Source organism: Herpailurus yagouaroundi, unplaced genomic scaffold (genome assembly GCF_014898765.1).
Source record: "Herpailurus yagouaroundi ecotype Mexico unplaced genomic scaffold, PumYag 142, whole genome shotgun sequence".
Taxonomy (NCBI): Eukaryota; Metazoa; Chordata; class Mammalia; order Carnivora; family Felidae; genus Herpailurus; species Herpailurus yagouaroundi.
Window position 1 is genome coordinate 21,926,645 of NW_024412397.1, and position 25,325 is coordinate 21,951,969.

Below are 25,325 nucleotides of genomic sequence, written 5' to 3' on the forward strand. Positions count from 1 at the left end.
TGAGCTTGGGAAGATGGAGAGAATATAAATCAGTTCCTCTCAGGTGATGAGCACTGTGGGAAGTCATATTTGGGAACTGTCAGTCATCATATTCTCTAGCACATGAAGGAAACCAGTTTGCAACATGAGAATATAAGGTTGATCTGTGGAGACAAAAGAGATGAGAATTTTTCAGCAGTTAAGTCCTGGATTTCAGCAGATGTTGAGGTAACTAACCGTGCTGTCACAAAACATACCTCTAGTATATTACATATAAATCCTTCAAATATATTTTCTCTTCTATGTAACAATTTAAGTTGATGTCACTTGGAGCCAAGAGTTCTGAGTCACACACAGAGCTCTTTCCAAGTGTGGTATGTTTCTACTCTAGCAGTTTTCTCATCCACATACGTTGTAGAGAAGTCTTTCTAAGTCTATGGCTTCTGACCATGGAAATGTAGCCCCTTGTTTCCTCTCAAGGAGACTAACAAAGACAGAAGAAAGTTGGAGACTGAGCACATAAAAGGAGAAAGAAAATAATGACATAAGACAGTTTTGAGGACAATGGTCAGGACGAGTTCCCTAGGACTTCCCAAAGACTAATTATGCTATGATAATCAGTACTAATGTCCTCCTAGGATCTCTTGTCTAAACTGACTTAAGAATGCAGAGTTGGGACATCTGGGTGGCTGCTCTGGTTAAGCGACCAACTCTTGATTTTGGCTCAGGTAGTGATTTCAGGAGGTCATGAGATGGAGCCTGCTTAAGATTCTCTCCCTCCTTTCCCTCTGTGTGTCTCAGAGTGACTGCATGTATTCATTACCTTTAATTATTGAAAGTTTATTTCTGTTTGCTAAGTACACACAAACATAAACCTAACTAGGACTTCTCTTCTCATCAGACAGCAGTGACACCCAGCTCAAGGGGTCCAGAATAATTCTTATTTGACATCTATGCTGGAATCAAAATGTAAATTTGTAGCGAACCTGTGCAATTTTTTTATTTCTTTGTATTGAAAACAAATTGAGCCCAAATTACTCACTTTAACATTTAGTACTAAATGCTGCGACTTCACTGTTATTCGTGATGACTCAATACCTTTTGAAGGAAAGATTGCTTTCAGTAAAGAAGATGGTTGAACTTCTTAACGTGAGCAATTCAATTGGTGGCAGAGTATATTCTGTAATTAGGAAAAAATGCAAGAAAGAACTCCTGCGAGTCCCATATATATTGGGGGAACTGAATAGCTCTGTGAATTTATAAGAAAGTCTCATAAACACCATTGTAGAAATGAATGGATCAGGTGAAATAAGTGCATTTGAAACATTTTTTCTCCACTCAGTAGAGGTGAACATGCTCATGTTTCTCACCAGCTGCTTGACCACTTCTCCCAAGAGCCTCTGCAGGATGCCCAGGCCCAGAAAGGACAGCAGGCCTTGATGTCAACAGATTCTTCACAGTGAGATTTCTCTCCTAAGTATTCTGATAGTTGGAGTCCATTTTCTCTCTGAAACCTCATATTTCTGTAACTCTTACATATTTCTCAGTGTCATTTATGGCAGCTCTACTGACTTTCAAGTCACTGCTATAAGATCACTTTATGTATTTAATGATTTATTTAAATACAGTTGCAATGGGAAGGAGTCATGTTACATATTGGTCTACTTAACCAGTTTATCAACAATATCATTCTCTTCTAATAAAGAGGGATTTATTTGATTTGGTAAATATCTGCTACACCTATGTTTATCACCCAAACTGTGGTAGTATTGAGTGAAAGAGAATATTATTTATCATTATGCTAGAGCAACAGGTGTAAATTATAAATTTCTTAGGAGAGCAGGCCATATGGTTTCCCAAATTCAGTGATTATGGTTTTATTCATACTTCTATTGGATAGAATCTTTTGGGTTACCCAGCTAGCTCGCATGTTTTTCTCTGAAAACTACTCTTTCCACATTCTTTTCTGTGGTTTATTCTTGGAAAATCCTGAGTCATGGCCCCTGCCCTTTCCAGCCAAACCTACACATTGAAGTGGACTCAACTAGAGGTGGATTTGGACCCAAAGTGGGCCCATCAGATAATTTATTTACAAAGCAATTTAAAATTGGGATTCAGAGATTCTGGCTAGAATCTGTTGGCATTTTAAACTGAAAGGTTGTGTAAAGCAAGACAATGATGATCATGTCACACATGTAGACACAAGGAATGGTGCTCTGCTGATGAAGGAAAGAAGACACGTAGAGCAAGACAGAATAGTAATTCCATCAGCTCTACCTGGTGACAGAGATTGGCTAGGCTCTGGACTCCTTCTGCTTCTGGGTTTTATGATGTACCTGGGATCCCTGATGTATTTGAATACCCTTATAATGAAGACATCTTTTTGCTTATGATGGTGTGTGTTTCTTTTGCTTATAACCCAATATTCTCTGACAGGTATATATTTGCTTAAGAGGCTCTCTTTCTCTAAATCTATGAATTTCAACAAAGTTAGCTAAGCTTTGGTCTCTGCAATGAATTGTAATGTAAGAAAATTAAAATTACTTATTAAAAGTAAATATGCTTTAGTTTCCTTATAGTCTCTAAAGACCAATTAAAATATGTCTTATTTTTGAATCGACATGTAATTAGTGTTGATGGAAGAAACAGTAACAGAAATCTAATTTTCTGCTTGTTCCACCTTGCTTCAGAGTTTAGCTACTATTTGCCTTCAACAGACAAGAAATACTAATGAGGTAGGAAGGCAATTGGCATATTCTCTCTACTTCTTTGGCCTCTTTTTATGTTTTCAAGCCTGAATTGCCTATTCCAGTTTCATCAATCTCCTTTAACATTTGAAACATTCGCTTTCAAGGAGCTGCAGGTGCAACATTCAAACAAGCCAGGTTCTCAAGATTTAAGTAACAAAATGAAAGAGAGTAAAAAAGTTCACTGGCAAAATTCTAGATGAGGGGTGAAAACGAAGGAAAATACACTTGTTTACATAGACACAGACCATCAGTATTAATGGGACCATCTAAAGAGCTGCTTACCTTGTGGGGCCATAGTGGACAGATGAGCTTTGTCAGATAGGAGAAGTGTAATACGCTTTCATTCTTGGGGGGATGTCTTGCTACAATCAGAAAGAAAATCAGCCATGGAAATTTAGTGTTGATTTTTAAAAATTCAAAAACTCTTGTACTGTTCCCTTCTGGCTTCAAGCTAATAATTACAGAAATTAGAATGATTTGTAAATACTGGAACCGGTCCTGCCTAAAGGAAGCCTAGTATGTCAGTGCCAATGGGTCACCTGAATTTCTTTTGTCAGTTTACAATTATAAATACACCCCACATTTATTAACTGATCTATTCATGCTACCAAAGGGTATCAAATAATGGAGTCTGAGCTTAAACCTCAATATTTTGGTCAAATCAGAGGGTTATAACAACCACATAGTTAGAAAGTTTATGTATCAGGTTACTATCTCCTAGGCATTAACAGACATAACCGTGGTTAAAAAAAGAAGTTTTCATCTATCTTCATAAGGTCACATTTTTCCCATAATTAGAGAAATATATTAGTTGGCTGGATTCAGAAATACTGAATTTAATAGATTTTTTTTAATTTTTTAATTTTTTTATTTTTGGGACAGAGAGAGACAGAGCATGAACGGGGGAGGGGCAGAGAGAGAGGGAGACACAGAATCGGAAACAGGCTCCAGGCTCCGAGCCATCAGCCCAGAGCCTGACGCGGGGCTCGAACTCACGGACCGCGAGATCGTGACCTGGCTGAAGTCAGACGCTTAACCGACTGCGCCACCCAGGCGCCCCTGAATTTAATAGATTTAAATATTCAGCAGATTGCAGGTAATCAATCATTTCTAAGATTTTTTTTTCAATGTATGCTAAATAAGCGGTTTTTTATACTTCAGGCCCCATATTAGTGTAATAAACTGGACCAACCTCAAGTTTGATTTTTAAATAGGGATTTTTAAAAAAGATATGGGATCAGTCAGGGTTCAATCAGAGAAGCAGAATCAGTAGGAGATATATATTAAGAGATTTATTGCAATGAATTGGCTTACACGACTGTGGGCTGGCTGGGCAAGTTGGAAATTAGTAGGTTAGGCCATCAAGAACAGGCTGGAATTCTCAGGCACAGGTTGAAGGTGCTGTCCACAGGCCCAATTTGTTTCCTTTTCAGAGAGGCCTCAGCTTGGCTTTTAAGACTTTTCAATTGATTGAGTCAGGATCACCCTTAAGAGAGTGTAATCCTATCTACAGAATACCTTTACAGCAATCCCTGGATTAGTGCTCAGTTGAATGAGTGGGGGCTGAATGACTGGGGACTGCAGCCTAGCCAGGCTGATACATGAAAAAGATCATCACATATGTCTAAACCGTGGACCAAGCCTTAAGGTAAATTTCAGGTGTAATTATATTCCTCAGTGTTGTACCAAATTTGATTAACTCCTTCATGAATCAAACAAATGGTGATTCCAAGAGATCAAGTTGGAAGAGAAAACTTTTTTGTTCAACTATCCATGGAATTTATGAAAAAGAAATGAAGTGTGAGTGGTAGAGAGAATATTCTAGACAAACATGATCTCCACTTTGAAAATAAACATCACTACTTTCCCTTTTTTGATTTGAAAAAATTCTCTACTTCAGTATTACTGTAACAGGAGGTAACCATTATCCTGCACAAATGTTCCATTTCCCTGACATTATCTCTAAAGGATGATCCAAGGATAGATCTGAGAATGAGTTCCAAACTACCACTTTTCTCTCTGTGTTTCTAAGACCTTGGGAATTTTACTGGAGTATGTCAGAAGGGATTAATGAAAGCATTTTCTATTATATCACATTTAAACACAGAGAGATATGATGTGAGAATAAACTAACTCGTGATAAATAGCATGTGCTAAAATGGTGGTTTCCTAATAAATTTATCTTGGGTTGGTGTTTTATTGGTCAAGAGAGGATATTATATTTTATATACAAAAAGATGGCATTTCTCCTCAGCGCTAATAAATTTTATTCATTTCAGACATTCATGTAGCCAAATGATGTGAATTTTGTTTGAGTAAATCAGCTCAGAGATAAAGATGACAACAAGATAGTGCTTGTTACTATCTTCTGAAATCTGACTGGCTTCGAGGTTGGGGAGTTTGTTCAGGCCTGGCCACTCTGCAGTTTCTCAGCCATTTCATGTATTATTTTTCTAATAACTTGCATAAAATTTTCATTTTTATTCATGTGCGTGGCTTGACAAATTTGTACATTCCACATAATTTCTTTCCTATTTTATTATTATTTTTTTTAATTTTTATTTATTTATTTTTTTTCAACATTTATTTATTTTTGGGACAGAGAGAGACAGAGCATGAACGGGGGAGGGGCAGAGAGAGAGGGAGACACAGAATCGGAAACAGGCTCCTATTTTAGAGCAAATGTTAGAATTGCATGTTAGAAGTGTTCAATGCCTCTGCATGGCTGGGAAGGCATGGCTTCATGTCTTCATGGCTGGAAGAACTTTGGCATCAGAGTTCTTTTTCTTTTGTTTGTTTTTGTTTTTTCTTATTCCATAGTACAACCACAAAACCAAAAATTTAAGAGCACTAGCTATCATTTACTATCTATTAGCTGCTACTTATCATGCTAGGAGCTTTATAATCATCTCTTTTCATCCTGTGTAAACATTTCTGCATGGTGGTTTCCATATTGTAGATGAGGAAACTAAGGCTTATGGAAGTCAAATACCTGGCTTATGATCTCAGAGCTTCTTGGTACTATGCTGGTGTCTGCCTGTTTCCAAACCTGAATTCTACTCTGCTATCTTAGCTGTCAATTTAATTTGTTATTTTGCCACATGTAAAAATGTGTATTCCAAAGAAATGGTAGCTCTGAAAGGGTGAAACTTTGTCATCTTTTCCAGATTGACAACTATCTATAGAAACTGTCTTCATACAACTTATGTGGAAATATCAACAATAGTCCGAATCACCATGAACCTCTTTAATTCTGACCATTATGAAACCTGGAACTATTGGGTATTGGTGTAGAGAATTTATTTAAATTATACAGAATTCACTTTTATGCTATGTGTGCGTTTAAAATCAAATGATATCTAAGCAAATTAATTGTACAATTAAGATTGTAGGGCAAATGTTTAGCCTATTTTGTAGGACTGGCTGATTTAAAGGACAGTAGAAGTACCATTAACATACATATAATTGCTGTGCTCCTTTGAAAGTAGTCTATTTATTATCCATTCATTAGGCCGATCATCAAAGAATTCTGCTTGACAACAATTTGTTAAACTTCTTCAAGTTACTATATTTACTTAAAAGTCATTAACCTTCACTTTTTTTTAAAACATTACATAACTGCTTTGGTTTTATACTAATCACGATGGTTTCTTCCCAGTGGTTTCAATCAGTGAAGTTTTTTCTATATATAGAATATACTTAGGTCATATGCATATGCATTTTTTTCTTCTCAAAAAAAAAAAAACCTTATTCATGTATTTAGGGAGAAATAAAATGTTTAACTATATTCAGAACTGACCGTGGGTGAATGTTTTGATTAATTTCTCTTAATAACACAAGGACTTAGGGTTGTAATGGCCCTTGGGAGCCTTGGGACTACTTATAGGCATCACAAAACAATCAATTGTAGTTATTTTGGAGTATTGTAATTATTACCCTCATGTAGGGACGTTCATAGAGTGAGAGCTCACACCCATATCAAAAGTCTTCATTAACACAGAAACAAAACTGAATTGCTACATTAGGAGCCCTCTCACTTCAGCCCAAATTATTATCATGTTTCCAAACCCTGTCTTGCCACTTCAAAACAGATATACATCTCATCACGTGGTATCAGAAGGTGCAGAAGTAGAAAGAGGAATGTTATTAGAAGAAGGAAGAGTAGTAAGAAAACGTCCCCATAAATTAGGTAATATTTGTTCTCAGAAGACACATTTTATTTTCTTTGTAATCTCTAAGAATTCCTCCATAGACAAGGAAGGATATCTCAGTTACAAAGGTATGGTTTAGGACCTTCCTCATGCCAGATACACTCCAAAATTATATAGATTCTATACATTAACTAGTGGAAAGACGAACATCATTTTGAGGCAGTAGAACAGGGATGGCACCCAGTTTAACAGGTAGGGAAACACAAGATTTATAATACTGCTTAATGTAATTGTCAGAAAACGGAAATAGTGCCTTGTGAGAAGAATACGGAAAAGGAGATTTTAACCGGAGGATAGTCAATACCATTTAGGCACAGAAGCCAGAATAACTACCTAATTCTACGTTATTTTTCTCTCATAGAATAAACTTTCTATTCTCTCCCATACTAGTATTTTTATGTAGATATTTCCACAAGCATGTAGGTGTTTGTTCCACTCATGTGTGTCCTGTGGCAAATTAGTCCCTAATGATACCCTGTTTTGATCTGCACCACAATGAGATGAAAGAGAGACTGCTGTCTTGCACTGGAGCTTCTATGCTTTTTGTTTCTTAGGTAAATAATGTTGAACTTGTTACTGCTAATTTGCTCTCGACATCAATTAAGTACCCATATTGTGGGTTTGTTTTTGACATGAGAATTTAGGTTGATTTCCTTTTACGTTTCAGAAATATGTCAACATAAGATTAGCTCAGAAAAAATGTGTCATGAGCCAGAGAAGACAGGTAAGTGTGTACATTGACTAGAAACTTCTCATCTATAGAATTATCTAAAAGAAATGAAATCAGATTACCTGTCTATAAGTGAAAAAATTTTGTTTAAAGTCCATAAAATCGCAAATATATATATATATGTGTATATATATACGTATATATATACACATATATATATATATTAGTCAGTGAACTGATTTTTTTAAAGAAAAAAAACCACATTGACTGGTTTTCTGCCATTCATAATTCTGCTCTTCCTAATTCTGCCATTATGCTTCTTGAGAGACATGACAGCAACATTTTTTTGATGCTTTGCAGTAGATTTATTTCAGGATAGGTTGTTCTTCTGGGTACAGTTTACCCCACTTCTTTAAAAATCTAACAAAAGGCACTCAGGTACTCATATACCAGATTGTGAATAAAGTTTCAATGGATCATAAACCCGTTTCCTAACACCACCAGCCCCAACCCCACATAAATATACTCATCAATACCTGTGTTCTGGACTCTGTTCTAAAAGTATACCATTCTCAAGAACTGTGATATCATCTTAATCAGGTTTACATACTTCATAGAGTCTGATATAATGCCTTGAATATAAGGTGGTTCTTAAATATTTGTAGAATTGATGAGCATACAAATAAAGGAGAGTCATTTTAACATGTTCATTGTCAAGACCAATTACATTAAAAAAAAAAAAAAAAAGAAGAAAGATATCCTGACCACTGACACAGAATAGAGAGTCCAAAATGGCCTACACATATGTAGTGGATTGATTTCTTAACAAAGGTATCAAGGTTATTTAATGAAGAAAGTATATTTTTAAGATAAGTGTTGCTTTAAGAATTGAATATCCATATGGAAAAAAAGCAAATCTTGAACATAACTCATACCACACATAAAAAATATATTTAAGTGGATCAAAGAAATAAATATAAAGCTAAAACTATGAAACTTTTAGAAGAAAACAGGGCTAAATAGCCTTGGGGTAGAAAAATTTTCTTAGGACATGTATTAGAAACACTACTGGAGGTGGGGTGTGTGTGTGCCTGGGTGGCTCAGTCAGTATCCAACTTGGGCTCAGGTTCAGGATCTTGTGTTCTAGGGCCACCTTGGGCTTGGTGACAGCAGGGAGCCTGCTTCGGATCTTCGGTCCCCCTCTTTCTCTGCCCCTCCCCCACTCACATGCATGTTCTTTCTCTCAAAAATAAAAAAACATAAAAAAAGAGAACACTACCTAATTTTCCCCTCTTGAATTAGACAAAACCTCAGTACCTACCTCTTGTGTGTCTCTCCTTTATTTTTACACATAATACTTCTGACACTTCTGTTCACCACATGGATGTGGGTTTATGCCATACCAAGAAATTCTGCATGACACCAGCTGAGTGTCCTACAATTTGACTCAATTCTGACACCATCTACTTGGAGATAGCACCAGATCTCCAGGTTAAGGGCTTAGTCCCACAAGACCACCCTCACTCTCATCCTCATCAGGTGGAAGTCACAAGTCCAGACTGTCAACTGTGCTTCTGACTGGCTAGAAGCTAGAGGTCCCAACAACCCTCTCCTGCTTCAATTAATTTTCTAGAGCAGCACACAGAACTCAGGAAAACAATTTATTGATGTGTACTGGTTTATTATAAAAGGATATAAAGGATACATACAGATGAACATTTAAACAGAAGAGATGCATAGGGCAAGGTACTTGGGAAGGGGCACAGAGATTCTCACTCCAGCTACTCGCCTCTCCAGCACCTCCACGTGTACCCAGAAGCTTTCTAAACCCTGTACTTTTGTGATTTTTATGGAGGCTTCATCACCAGGTGGGATCAATCATTAATTCCATTTCAGCCTTTCTTCCTTCTTTTATTTTTATTTTTTTTTAACGTTTTTTATTTTTATTTTTTATTTTTTGGGACAGAGACAGAGCATGAACGGGGGAGGGGCAGAAAGAGAGGGAGACACAGAATCGGAAACAGGCTCCAGGCTCCGAGCCATCAGCCCAGAGCCCGACGCGGGGCTCGAACTCACGGACCGCGAGATGGTGACCTGGCTGAAGTCGGACGCTTAACCGACTGCGCCACCCAGACGCCCCTCTTCCTTCTTAAGATAAAAAGGCGTGGGGTTGAAAATTCCTCACTTCTAATGGTGGCTTGGTCTTCTGGTAACCAACACTTACCCAGGAGCTGTCCAGGAGCCTACTCAGAGATACCACATTAGAGCAAAAGACACTCTTATCACCCAGGAAATTACAAGGGCTTCAGGAGTTCTGTGAAAGAAACTGGAAGCGAAGACTAAATATTACAACAAAAGATCCTCCCAGTGCTCTTATTACTTAGGAAATTCCAAGCGTTTCAGAAGCTTTGTGCCGGGAACTGAGAATAATGATCAATATATATGTTTTTTCTATTATCTCACAGAACATGAAATGCATAAACAATAAATGAAAAGCATTGATAAATTAGTTTTATCAAAATTTAAATCTTTTGATTTTTGAAATACACAATTAAGAAAATAAAGGGAAAGCCAGATGTTGAGAAAGTATCCCAGTACAGATCTTTCTTGATTTATGATGGGGTTATGTCCCAATAACTGAAAATATCTTAAGTTGAAAATTTATGTGATATATTTAGCCTACCCAACATCATAGCTTAGACTAGCCTGCCTTAAACAAGCTCAGAACACTTACATTCACCTATAGTTGAGAAAAATCATCTCACACAAAACCCGTTTTATACTAGAGCATTGACTATTTCATGTAATGTATTGAAACACTGAAAGTGAAGAACAGAATGGTGTTATGGATACAGAATGGTTGCCCATGTGTCAGTTGTTGTCATGTTACACCATAGTAAAGCCAAAAACCTGTAAGTCAAACCATTGTAAATCAGGGACCATCTGTACATATATCTCTGACAAAGTACTTGATGCAGAATTTATCAAGAACACTCACAACTCAATAAAAAAAGATAGACAGCCCAATTAAATAAATGAGGAAAAGATTGGACAAGGACTTCAAAACAGAAGATGTGCAAATGGCACATAAAAGATATTCAACCATCAAAACATGAATATTAAAACCACAGTGATATACCATTACATATCCAATGGAATGGCTCAAATTAAAGAGGCTGGCAATATCAAGTATCTATAAGGAGGTGAACAACCAGAACTCTCAGACATTGCTGATGGCAATATAAAATAGTACATCCATTTTGGAAAACAGTTCACCAGTTTCTTATAAAATTAAACATGGAAGTACCATATGACCCATATGATTTTATTTTCCTAGAGATCTAGGAAATATCTTCCTCGATTCCTAGACATCTGAATTTCCTAAGAGAAATGAAAACACATGTACACCCCAAAAATTTTTGTTCAAATATTTATAGCAGCTTTATTCATAATAGTCCAGACAGGAAGAACCAAAATTGTCTACCAACAGGTGAATAGATAGGCAAATTGTAGTATTTCCATGCAATGGAATGCTACTCAGCAACAAAAAGGAACAAAATACTGCGACATGCAATAGGGATGGACCTCCAAACCACTGGGCTGAATGAAAGAAGCTAGACAGAAAAAAGTACACACTATGTGATTCCATTGATATAACATTCTAGAATAGACCTAATGACATGAATGCAGCCAGAAGTTTTCGGAGGCTGGGTGTGTGTCCGGGGGGCTTTGGAGGGGTAGCTTTAGAAGGGACAAAGGGGAACTCTTTAGGCTCCTGAGGATATTCTATATCTTTATTTTGGTAGGGATTACATGGTGTATATATTTGTCAAAACTCATTGGACTGTACACTTAAAACTGGTGCTTATTATTTTATGTAATTATATTCGCTAAGGCTGCCATAACAAAGGACCACCAACTGAGTGGCTTAAAGCAACAGAAATTTATTCTTTCATAGTTCCGGAGGCTTGAGGTTCCGAAGCAAAGTGTTGTAGGACCCCACTCTCTCTGAATGCTGTAGGGAAGGATCTTTCCTTGGCTCTTACAGCTCTGGTGTCCATAGTCAATCCTAGGGATTCCTTAGCTGATGGCCACATAACTCCATTCTGCTCCATTGATACCTGGCATTTTCCTTTCTGTGTCTCTGTGTCCAAACTTACCTCTTCTTAAAAGGACACCAACCATTGGGTTAAGACCCATTTCACTTTAACTTGATTATGCCTACAAGGACCTTATTTCCAAATAAGGTCATATTCTGGGGTTTTGGGTAGATATAAATTTTTGGGGGGATACTACTTTTGGGACAATACTCAACCCAGAATAGCAACATACCTCATCAAAGTTGATTAACAATAAGTGGGAAAATAAAAGCTATCTTCTTGAAATCTGTTAGTACTTTCAGAAAAGTCATGCATTGTTTTCAGAATATATTACCTCAGAACTGCAGACAATGCCACATCTACATACCAACTTCCATAGTGGAAACATTTCCTTTTTTTTAAGGCCTACATGCCAGTTCTCACAGGAAAATCATATTTAGATTCTTTTTTTTAAGTTTTATTTATTTTTTGAGAGAGCGTGAGTCGGGGAGGGGCAGAAAGAGAGGGAGACAGAGGATCCAAAGTGGGTTCTGTGCTGACAGGCTCATAGCAGTGAGCCTGATGTGGGGCTCAAACACACGAACCATAAGATCATGACCTGAGCCGATGTCAGATGCTCAGCGGACCAAGCCACCCAGGTGCCCCCATATTTGGGTTCTTGAATTGCTAATTCCACTGCCCAATTAAGAGCAATAACTTGAATTTAGTTACTAACAAAAATTATATTTAATAATAGCCACAGGGTTGCTGAAAGCACAGTAGCTTTTTGGGTTCAAATGTGCCTTATTAGTGCATGTGAATGGCCACTCTGACTGCTACCCAGCAGACCTCCTGGTAACATGCCAGCCTACAGTGCACAGGTGGTCAGAGTCGTTGGGAGACCCAGCAGCCTTTATGTCGGCTGAGGGGGCACAGGGAGACACAGCCATGGAAAGGTCAAGTAGGGCCCTATCAACAAAGTTAACAGGATATTTAACAGAGCCCTATGTTTACTTGCTTTTCTTCCTGGCGTTGGCTGAGCCCTTTCCCTCTTCACACTGTATATGTGACCCCACAGGGAAGTTCTGCCTGAGTAACTTGGCACACATTCACTTAACAGAAGGCAAGAGGCTGGAGCACACGGTTACTCAAATCCCATGATGCAGGTTACTAGTGTGATAGGCTAAGTAGGGCTGATAAAGCTGGAAGATCAGAATGAGCTACTGTGAGGAGAATGGTTGGGGAACCTTTTGCTTCACGAAGGGATAGAAGATTGACCTTCTATGAACAAGCACCATGCAGAAGAAAGGGAAGAAAAATTAAATACTTCAGAGGTATAAAATGGTATATTGAAAATAACAGTAACACACCCGTGATGTGTATAGCATTTTATAGCTTGAAAATTGTTGTGGTTTTTTGTGTTTTTTTTTTTTTAAAGAGATCCTTGCAATAAACCCACCTGGTAAGCAGGGGTTATTGTCTGCATTTTATGGAGAAGGGAGGTGGGCTAAGTAACTTGCCCAAATTATTGAATGAAATACCTGGCACTCAATGTAATGCTTCTGAAATGCCTGTTACTGCTGTTACTATGATTGCTAAGATTATGGTAGTGTTCCCACTGCTTCCTGTGGTGCCTCACACAGAGAAGCTGCTCAACAAATATTAAGTGAATGAATGCACTGTCAGCAATAGTCACCATATTTTATTTCCATCTTGAACCAAACAGCATTTTGCTCTAGGAAATCCTGATCAGATAAACCAAGCTTCATTCATAAGTGCCATATATATGGGTCTCATGTTGGAGGTTGAACAAATGCTTGTTAAATGAATGGACATGTCTCAAGTACCCTTCTCTTAGAAAGCCACATTTAGAGGATGAAGAGTATAGAAATGGTGCCCTATGTGTGTTATCATGCTTTCCTCTTAAGCCAACTCAAACCTAGTACTGAAAATTTGCCAAAGTGACAAATAGTTACATGTTTCAGTATCCCTTTCGTCTCCTATGCGAGATAAAGCTGTTTAACACAGAACTCATCATATAGTTTCGGTTTACATGTAACATTTTCTGAGATGCCCTCCATGACTCTAAGTCTGGGCCCAGTAAACAGAAGCTCCATGCATTCAGGACAGTGTCTGTCTCAGGTAATCAAGCATTCCCAGAGCACACAGTGGATAATCAGGAATGAATTCCCCAAAGGATGTTATGTCGAAAGGCTCATGGGGGCGCCTGGGTGGCGCAGTCGGTTAAGCGTCCGACTTCAGCCAGGTCACGATCTCGCGGTCTGTGAGTTTGAGCCCCGCATCAGGCTCTGGGCTGATGGCTCAGAGCCTGGAGCCTGTTTCCGATTCTGTGTCTCCCTCTCTCTCTGCCCCTCCCCCGTTCATGCTCCGTCTCTCTCTGCCCGAAAAATAAATGTTGAAAAAAAAATTAAAAAAAAAAAAAAAAGAAAGGCTCATGGGGTTAGAATAGTGAATACAGCACTTTTGGTAGTAGCCTACATGCAATGACTGGAAATTCTGAAATCAAACTGTTCCTCTACTGGCATTTACCATTCAAATACTGAAGAAAAATTCATGAACACAAAGCATCAATAAATTTTTTATTTTTTCCTGACAGTTGATTCTCATTTTGAATGAAATTTGATTGTTCTTTACACTCTGGGGAATGCCAACCCCTAACAGGGAAATTTACTAGAAAAACAAAAGGACCTCTTCCGGACACATTTCCCTGTTTAAGACCCCTTTGTCACTTCCATGATGCAGAAAAATAAATTCTAAATGGAAACATTTTCTCTCTCCTTTATATTAAATGTGTGGTTCAACACACAAATCTATGTTTTATGATTTTTTCTCATTTATTTTCACAATTTATTTAGGTATTTTTCTAGTCTAAATTAGACTTTATATGTAGAATGCTGAAGTGGACAGTGTTGAATTTTTCAACGTTTTTATTTATTTTTGGGACAGAGAGAGACAGAGCATGAACGGGGGAGGGGCAGAAAGAGAGGGAGACACAGAATCGGAAGCAGGCTCCAGGCTCCGAGCCATCAGCCCAGAGCCTGACGCGGGGCTCGAACTCACGGACCGTGAGATCGTGACCTGGCTGAAGTCGGACGCTTAACCGACTGCGCCACCCAGGCGCCCCAGTGTTGAATTTTTCTACTCCAGAACACTTGCTTCTAGAAAGAGGACTGTCTTGGAGAAAGAGAGTGTTGTAGAAAGGGCACCTCTCTGTCCCTTCACGCGGTTTCTCCTTCCTCCCCTCATCAGTGACCCCGCCTGCCCATGTTTCTTTGGTTGCAGGTGCCAAGCCACAAGGCCTTCTCCCCAGGCACAGGTGTGGTCACTTGGCCCAGACGAGGCCACCTGCCCACAGTGCTCGGTCCAAGTAAAAGCACATTCCTCAAAGTAGATCAAAGAGCTCTTCCCGCAGATTCTTAGCTACAGCTGGTGCAAGCCTCCTAGGGTGCAGTCCAATAGCAGCTGCAGATGTAGTCCAGTCTTGTTGGAATGGCTAATTTGGGGGAGCACTTTTTGTGCCTGGTTTGTATATGTGGTTGCTAATGCTTTTGTAGTTTGATTATATGAACCAATAAACTTCCCATTTTTATTCAGGTTCAGCTTTAGTCCCTAGAAACTGAAAGAGATACCATTATACTACTAGAAGCCTTAGCATTCTAATCACATGTTGGACATTCTTTTTTTTTAATTAAATTAAATTCGGGGCACCTGGGTGGCTCATAGGTTAAGGGTCCGACTTTAGCTCAGGTCATGATCTCACGGTTTGTGGATTCGAGCTCCGCATTGGGCTCTGTTTTGACAGCTCAGAGCCTGGAGACTGCTTCAGATTCTGTGTCTCCCTCTCTCTCTGCCCCTCCCCAGCTCTCACTCCGCCTCTCTCTCTCTCTCTCTCTCTCTCTCAAAAATAAACATTGGGGCCCCTGGGTGGCTCAGGTCATGATGTCACAGTTCTTGAGTCTGAGCCCCGCATGGGAATCTGTGCTGACAGCTCAGAGCCTGGAGCCCGTTTCAGATTCTGTGTCTCCCTCTCTCTGCCCCTCCCCTACTCAGGCTCTGTCTCTCTCTAAAAACAAACATTAAAAAAAAAATAAACATAAAATTTAATTTAATGATTTTTTAAACCTCAGATTAATTTATTTTTTCTTAAAGTGTAGTTAACATAGTGTTATATTAATTTTAGGTGTACAATACGATGCTTCAACAATTCTATACATTTCTCAGTGCTCATCAGTATGTGTACTCTTAAACCCCTTTACCTATTTTACCCAAATTTCATACATTCTTGAAGATTGCTCTAGAAGAGCTCAAAGTCACTTCCTATTTATTCCATTTTATGGTCCTTTAATTTTTGTGTTTTGAGGAGATAAGTTTTACTTTTCTCATTTCTTTTTTCATATTTGGATGATAGAATTATTTTGTGTAATTCTGTATTAAGATGCAGTATTTGTCAGTATCAGAAGGAGCAAAACTGAAAGATGTTTAGAAAGTGTGGAATGAGTATTCTGAGGTGTGGGCACATTTATAGATCTAAAGTTCAAAAGAAGCAAATAGCTGTCATTTTCCAACTTTTACACATAAAGAAACATGTTCAGGGGCCCTTTTTTTAGTGGCTTAAACTCTGAGGTTCATCTGTGTTCAAAGTAATCACCTGAAACAGTCTTTCTATTCACTCCTTCATCTAGTATTAACATTAAAATATAAGCTAGAAAGGAAGGAAAATTATTTAACTGGGGTGCTTTACATATCCATAGATATTTATAGTTATTTATAACTCATGTTTGTAGCATAGTCTTAGCTACTATCCTTTAAATCACACTTATCTACATTGAATTAAATGCCTATCTCAAAAGATGCTTATGGAGGGGTGCCAGGTTGGCTCAGTCAGTTAAGCATCCAACTCTCTTTTTTTTTTTTTTAATATATGAAATTTATTGTCAAATTGGTTTCCATACAACACCCAGTGCTCATCCCAAAAGAAGCATCCAACTTTTGATTTTGGCTCAAATCACGATCTCACAGTTTGGGGGTTCAAGCCCTGCATCGGACTCTGTGCTGACAGCACAGAGCCTCTTTGGGATTCTCTCTCTCCCTCTCTCTCTGCCCCTCTCCCACTCACACACATTCTCTTTCTCTGTCTCTCTCTCTCTCTCAATAAATAAATAAACATTAAAAATTAAAAGCTAATAAAAATAAGACATTTATAGAGAAAATTAATGTAAGATGTTGTCTTATATAAGAAATCTTGAGATGTCTTTAGAGAACTGTATTCTAGATCTGCTTTCTTTATGACTTGAAGCAAAATATTATTCAATAGCTTTCTTCAATATGTGAAAATTATTATTTCTTCAGTGTTTTCTGTACCTCCACAGGTACAAAGTAGAGTTGAAGAACAAGAAACAGATGAGACAACAGCCATTTCAAAAAGAAGACGAGAACAATAAAGGAGAGCAATATATATCATATATACAATAATGAAGAACAATAATATTGGCTATGGTTTTTCTCGGGATTCAGAACTTCTGAGAAAAATACTCTGATATCCCTAAAGCTTTGAAATGCAGTTATAGGTAAAGAAGCTGCAGAAATCAGATGGGTTCTTTTTGGGTTATCTAAACATGAAATTTTGGAGTCTAATACATCCTTTGGGATTAAAAGAGTCATTAAGAAGCCATTTATCTACAAAAGTATCAGGAAGAAAGCACTGAATCCAGATGGTTATCAAGTTATATTTTGGGAAATATTCAGTGATAAAGTATATCCAATTTTAAACAAGAATTGCAAATAGGCAGTAAAGCTATTTTATCTTAATTTAGTAAACATTTTCCTTCTTCACACTGAAGCAAAAAACTCCAAGATATGAATATCCAAAAAATTGGCTTTATAATTTAACATGAATCCAGTAAACTTTACTCCCAAAATATAGGATTATTATTATTTTTTTACTATTTAAGCAAAAAAGAGTTGAGACAGACTTGTTTTGCAAAATGAGAGGACATATTTTGGTCAATTTCCTTTCTCCCTGCATTGGATAATACAATAAGTTCATCTCCTTCAGACATGAAGATGCTATGAATCTTGCTGATGGCTTTGTTGTAATCTGTCTGAATGTACAGGTTTGGAGGACAAAACCTTAGCGATTAAGATACCCTGGCTATGATAAGGAAAACTTTCCAGTCATATGATTTTGATAGTTTCTTAAAGCAGTTGACAGTCTATTCTTATAACTTTTAATTCTACTAGGGAAATCTAGTGTACATTTATTTTTGCCACCTAGCATCCACTTCTTCCTTCTGATAGCGATCAATTGTACCCTCCCTTATTCTCTCTCACTTCATGGGCTTCAATTGACACCCCCTCCCCCCCCGGGCCTTGAAGAAGGAGTAAATAAACAGTATTAAGAAAAGAGCAAATTCTATCCACTTGATCACAATGCTTGGTTCAGGAATGGACCTATAGGATTGAAGGCCAGGACCAAGAAGAGTCAATTATGGAACTATTGGTACAATCTGACAATAGAGACGTGTCTAAAGTTAGTCTACCCTAAGTTGTTCAGGTATCTAAGCCAATATGCTTTCTTTTTTAAAATTTAAGTTAGGAGTTCATATTGGATTTTCTATTGAGAGAAGCAGAGTTCTTATTAATATGTGATATGAGAATAGAAATCAACTGGGGAGGTGGTTAAAGTTACAGACTCTCAGACTTAACCCAGACCAACTGAATCAGTATCTCTAGAACAGGGCTCTAGGATTTATTATTTTAACAAGAGCTCCAGGTAGATTTTACAATCACTACAGTTTATGAAACGCTTCATTAAGGAATTTCTTAGAACTAGCCATTGAATGGTATTCAATTTGGTGATAAAAAGCACATATTTTAGAGCTGACAGAAGTGTGTTTAAGACCCAGCTTTTGGGGTGCCTGGGTGGCGCAGTCGGTTAAGCGTCCGACTTCAACCAGGTCACGATCTCACAGTCCGTGAGTTCGAGCCCGCGTCGGGCTCTGGGCTGATGGCTCAGAGCCTGGAGCCTGTTTCCAATTCTGTGTCTCCCTCTCTCTCTGCCCCTCGCCCGTTCATGCTCTGTCTCTCTCTGTCCCAAAAATAAATAAACGTTGGAAAAAAAAATTAAAAAAAAAAAAAAAAAGACCCAGCTTTTCACTAAATAGATGACTTACGGCAAGATACATCATTACCCTAGTTTCAATTTTCTCATCAATAAAGTAGCAATAATAGTGTTTCAGACATCAGAGTGTTGTTTTGCATAGTAAATGAGATAAAGTATATAAGGTTCTTAATATAGCATGTTGTACATATAAGGTGTTTAATTTCATTAGTGTTTATTATATTATTGAATTTATTATCGGCATAAGTCAAACTCTTGTGAAACATTGAGAAAAAGCTCAAATTGAGGAAACTTTACTATTGAATGTAAATCAGATAGAATTGAACAAGAGTTCTACCCAACATTGATAAATATGTTAATTATGTTATTTAAAAAAATATTTGGCTCTTAATTTTATTTTTTTTCAAAAAATTTTTTTTCAACGTTTTTATTTATTTTGGGGACAGAGAGAGACAGAGCATGAACGGGGGAGGGGCAGAGAGAGAGGGAGACACAGAATCGGAAACAGGCTCCAGGCTCCGAGCCATCAGCCCAGAGCCCGACGCGGGGCTCGAACTCACGGACCACGAGATCGTGACCTGGCTGAAGTCGGACGCTTAACCGACTGCGCCACCCAGGCGCCCCGGCTCTTAATTTTATACAGTACTTTATTTTTCATAGTCAATGAAACAACAAATTAAATTAAATCCATTCATTCATTCCATAGATTCGTTCATTCAGTCAGTTTGACTTCTCTGTGCATGCTCATAATGAAGAGGCCTTTGGTCTACAAAATACATTTGAGAAGGGTAAAAAGTTTGAAAGGAATCACCTTTCATAACTTCAGCTTCAAGGAGGGTCCCACTTTGATCCAAGATAATCCAGAGGAAGAGCAAATATTGTTTCTTGCTCTGAAGTCTGGCCTAGAATTCTTCCCTCGCACTTAGATAAATGCAAGAAAACTGGGGTAAAGTTTCCATTTTATTTTACCATATTGTGGGGTAAGCACTATATTATAACAGCTGGCTTCAGAATTCCTTCTATACAGGAAATGGTCTTTAGGGACATAGAACCTTAACTAACTGTTTGGGTTAGGAGGTAGTCTGAAGTTCTGTCAACAATAGGCTGAACAACAAAAGACAGTGATAATTCCCTAAAGGAAAGAATAAGAGGGATTTGTATTTCTTCTCTTGGAAGTAAGGACTCGAACAGAACAGAACAGAACAGAGAGACAAAGATGAGAAGGGAAAGAGAGGAGTCTGGGAGATGTGTAAGGACACGGACTGCATGATTTCTGGGTCAGTGGAAATTTCCTTCTGAGAAAATGGCTGAAGAAAATTACGTTGGAATGTTTGCATTTCTACAACTAAGGTAAAACCCTTTCTTCCACCCTTTCTGTTCCTGTCTTCAACCCAATCTCAAGTAAAGTCTGCTGCCTATATTTCTATTTTTTTGTTTTGTTTTGTTTTTAATGAAAAAATAGTTGCGTCAATGAGATTAGCCAACAGAATCTGGCTGCATGTCAGCAAGTGCCTGAGCTGACATTTCCCACTCCACCCCTCTGGAAGTCCACAGAAACCTTAGGGAAGGCTTTGGACCCTAATCAGGTATAGGATTTCTGGTAAAATACTTTGCAGATGCCTCCACTCACTTATGTTTTAGGTCTTGAAGGCTGAGTAGGTCACAGTTTTCTGAGTACAAGTATTGAAAATTAATACCATTGGAGCTTTGCAAGTTATAAAATAACACTTCATAAAAATAAAATGTTTTTATGTCTAGTATCTGATTTGATGCACATAGGAAATCTGTGAGGTAAGCAAGTCAGATATTATTACCCGTGTGTTATAGATAAAAATAGAGGGAAATCAAACAAAATCAAACCCAGAGAAATTAGGCACCTATTCAAAGCCCCGTGGCCAACAACCCTGAAGTTAATGCTTTTGACTGGGATCTCATTCCAGATTCATCTTCCCAGTTGCTGAACCTGGAAGGTCCATAAAATCCACCATAACTGTGAGCTGATCTTCTGGACGATCGTCAAGGACCCTCATTTACACCCTACTTTTATACAGTAAACCCAACCTGTGTGGTAACATTGAAACTCTAGACTCCATCTCCTTTTCTCCACCAAGATATCTCCTCTAATCTCTTTGGACTTGGCATTTGTCTTTTCAAAAATTTATTTGTTGCATTTTAGACTTCATGGTCTTGCGTGGACTGAGCTTTACTCAGTCCTATCATATCAATTTCTTCTAGCTACAATAACAAGTTACCACAAAGTTAGCAGCTTAAAACAACAGAAATGTATTCACCCACAGTTCTGCAAACCAGAGTCTGAAATGGCGATTGCAATCCAGGTGTTGGCAGGCATGCAGTCCCTCCAAAGCCGCTAGGGGAGAATCCGTTCTCTACAGATTCCAGCTTTTAGTGGCTGCCAACATTTCCTGGTTTGTGGCTACATCATTGCAATTTCTGCCTCTGTGGTCACATTGTTTCCTCCTCCTCTGTTTCTGTGTCTAAACTTCTGTTTCCTTTATAGGGACACTTGTGATTGCATTTAGAGCCCATCCAAATAATCTAAAATAATCTCCCCATCTCAAAATCCTTAAATTAATCACATGGGCAAAGACCCTTTTCCATTCCATATAAAGTAAAATTTTCAGGTTATAGGTGTTAGGATCTGGTATAGGATCTGGTATAGGATCTGGTATATTAGTTACCACTCTATCAGCTTATTGCACTCTATCCTCTTGTATAAAGATACTGCATGCCCCTTTGCTTTTGGTTCTGGAGAGTTCCATTTCTGACTCTAAACCAGGGCAACCCTTCACTGTTATGCAACACTCTCTGGAGTGTTTAATTATTGTACCTCGCCTGAAGGTCTTTTTCTTAAATCATACTGCTATTCACTCTGAGAATTTATGACACAGATGAATTTGATTTGGAAATTGCTCAGTTTTCTAGAAGAATCTTTCTGAGTGATTTTATAGTTCATTTTTGAAAGCACATAAGATCCAGTTACCCTTCTAATTATTTCCCATGTTTCTTCTGTTCTTCATAATACAACTTTATCACAATTATTGCACATGCATTATATTTACTTCATATGTTCTCATTCCATCTACGATCCATTATAATCTGACTTCTACCTCCATCCCTTCACTGAAACTGCTCCTGCTTTAGTCACTGATAACTAGTATGACCATAAAAACTATCATCCAAATGAGGATATTTTGAAAGTGAAAGTAGATACTATATTATGGTAACTACTATTCTAGAAACTAACTACATGAGGGCATGGGACATAAACTAGGGTTATCCCAGGAAAACTAGGGGACTTAGTTACCCTTTGTATGATCTTCACACTGACAAATTCAATACACACGATTTTGTCTTTGTCTTACTCCGAATGCCACCAAGTTCTTAACACAGCTGAACCCTTCCTCTGTTTACAATGCTTTTTCTCTTCTGTCATACCAATGTTTTCCCTAATTTTTCCCTCAAACAGAAAACTCCTGTATTTTTTCCCCATTTTTGCCTGTCATTGGCCACCCTTCCTAAGCCTGCTTACTTGGTTGCTCCTTCTCTACCAATTATCTATATTCTAGATTCTCTCAGGGCTCAATTTAGGCCCAACTTTTCTCTCTGCCATGTATATTCTTGTGGCTTTAGATGCCACTATATGTTGGAAACTTGAATTTATGTCTCCAGACAAGACCTTTCATTACATGTTCTCAGATTCAAATGTTCATCTACATTTTGATGTCTCCTGTTAGATATCACATGCCTCTTTAAATGTTATATATTTTTATTTCCCTATACATACCATACCAAAACTGTTTTTCTCCCAGTCTACTGTATCAGAGAAAAAGTTACCACCAACTTGAAAGTGTAAACCAGAAACCAATGCCGTCCTATCCATTTGCATCTGTGCTTATTTCTACCTCTAAAACACAGTTCAAATGTAACCCATTCATTTCCATCTCTTCACCACAATTGAATCAACTATCAAACTTTTCCTGCAGCCTTTTTTTTTTTTTCATTTTTGCTACTTGGAATTCATTCTCTACACAATAGCCAGAGTGATTTTTAATGCACACACACACACACACACACATCTGGTATATTATTTTTATAAATATTAAATTAATAAAATGTCTATTCTTTTTAAACTTTAATGCCTTGTGGCTTCATAACCATTGACCAAATGGTTTCAGGGAAATGAAGATATTAATATAATACACAAATAGTGAAGATTTCTAAGATATGACATGAGGAGAATTTTTGCCAGACCTCAAAAGTAAGCAGAAAGTTTCTCTTGGACAAGACATGGCATATCAACAGACACAAGTGTGCAAGGAGAAATGAAAATATTACTAAGTTAGATATAAGGCTTCTGGCACATCTCCATGGAGTAAAACCCTGGGGTGAAGAGGCAAAGGATGATAGACAATCTAGTCAGGTAAGGAATGAGGCCCAAACCAGGGGACTCTGATTTGTTGTGGCCTACAGCATTCTTGGAAAGGAACATCCTAGAAAGATGAAAAGAGAGAAAAGTGGTGTGTTGTCTTCAACATAAAGAGCACTGGAAATACCACCTGTATATGGCAAGTAAGGGATCCAGTTATTCCCGCATACTCTCGGCAGGGCATTTGGGAGAGGCCTAAGTTGAGAGTTGAGTCTATCTTAGGATTACCATGGCAAAGAAGTGACTTTTAAATAGAGGTTGCATAGTAGACAGACTAGTTGGCCAGGTGTAAAACAAGGCTGAGACTCAGGGATTTAATAGTGAAAAAAAAAAAACCTCAGATTGGGCCAAATCAGTGAAGGGATGAAGGGGATGGAATGAAGGGTCATTTGCTGAAAGCAGAGAGGTCCACATTTGGTGAAGCATGACATGAGAACATTTGTGCTTCCCCAGAGCCATCTTGAGGACTGGCAATGATAGGGAACTTTGGGAAGAGGAAAAAAAGCTGTAGTGGGGAGTTAGAACTTGATTTTAGTGACTTTATCCAAAGAGTTAAATAGAAAGAAGCTGCTTTATTTAAAAAAAAATTTTTTTAACGTTTATTTATTTTTGAGACAGCGAGAGACAGAGCATGAACAGGGGAGGGTCAGAGAGAGAGGGAGACACAGAATCGGAAACAGGCTCCAGGCTCTGAGCTGTCAGCACAGAGCCCGATGCGGGGCTCGAACTCACAGAGTGGGAGATCGTGACCTGAGCCGAAGTCGGCCGCTTAACCGACTGAGCCACCCAGGCGTCCCAAAAGAAGCTGCTTTAAATGAAATGACAGATTCCTTTTATTGAAAAGATTGAGATTTAACTCACTACCCAATAAGAATTGGGAATTGTGAGCAAGACAGAAGCAATCATAGAAGATAAAGAATGCTACATAATCTTGCACATCTGAGGTAGTGTGCACACTTTTCAAAAATCTTGATACACACAAATCAGATTTTAACTCTCTTTTTGCCTCCAATTGGCTATTATTTACTTTTGAATCTAAACTCAGTAGCAAGTACTGCAGTGTGTAGCAGGATATGGCCAATTCTAAATCCTTAATTTCTTCATTCTATTTTTCCTCCTGCTCAATGAAATGCAACTGCACTAACCATCTGTCCAGTCCTTCGATAAGCCAGGCTCTTTTCCCAACCTGGAACTTTGCCAGTTTTCCCCTCCTTCTGGAATGTTCTATAGTGCCAACATTCACATGGATGGACTGTTAGTATTCTGTGGTTTTAGTTTAAATGTTACCTCTATGAAGAAGCATTCCCCACCTAAAATAAGTGTCTCTACTGCCCCTCAATAATAATTCCTAAAGATGCAATATTTCCATATCATAATCTTAGTTTATAGCACTCATTACAATTATCGTACCTATCTGTTCTTTGTCCCCACAAGTGAATTATGAACTCCATAAAGGCAGAAATATTCATACTGGTCACTGTTTTTCCAGTGCCAGCTCAATCATTTGTACATGGTAAATATTCAACAGACATTTGTGAATGAAGAAATAAAACTTTCATATTCAATGGTTCCATATTAGTAACCGAATTAAATTAAATATCTTAGATCACCATTATATAACTTTGTAATACAACAGTCACTTTCCACTGACTATAAAGTCTGTGGAAATATACTTCCTACTTTCTTCCACAATCCACATACTTAAAAAAAAAGCTCCAAGATAATTATTAGTTCCATTTTTTTGTCCTGTAAATCCTTGCCATTGTATCTTTTTGATCATATAACTTCTTTGAGCTGACTAGCCCTTTTCAGTCTCTAAATATTTTAGTCTTATTATTTAAAGCTCTTCTCACACACAAAAAAGAGGTTAGAGTGGGAGAGAGCCAAAGCATAAGAGACTCTTAAAAACTGAGAACAAACTGAGGGTTGATGCGGGGTGGGAGGGAGGGGAGGGTGGGTGATGGGTATTGAGGAGGGCATCTTTTGGGATGAGCACTGGGTGTTGTATGGAAACCAATTTGACAATAAATTTCATATATTAAAAAAAA

The 25,325-nt window shown here is 38.0% G+C and overlaps 1 long non-coding RNA gene across 1 annotated transcript; it reads left to right on the plus strand.

Moving 5' to 3' along the window:
* Nucleotides 1-4,202: 4,202 nt before the first annotated feature.
* LOC121032633 (uncharacterized) lies at nucleotides 4,203-17,484 on the plus strand. Its single transcript, XR_005791401.1, has 3 exons — nucleotides 4,203-4,377; nucleotides 7,608-7,664; nucleotides 17,080-17,484. It is a non-coding gene; the product is annotated as an uncharacterized LOC121032633 (long non-coding RNA).
* Nucleotides 17,485-25,325: the final 7,841 nt, after the last annotated feature.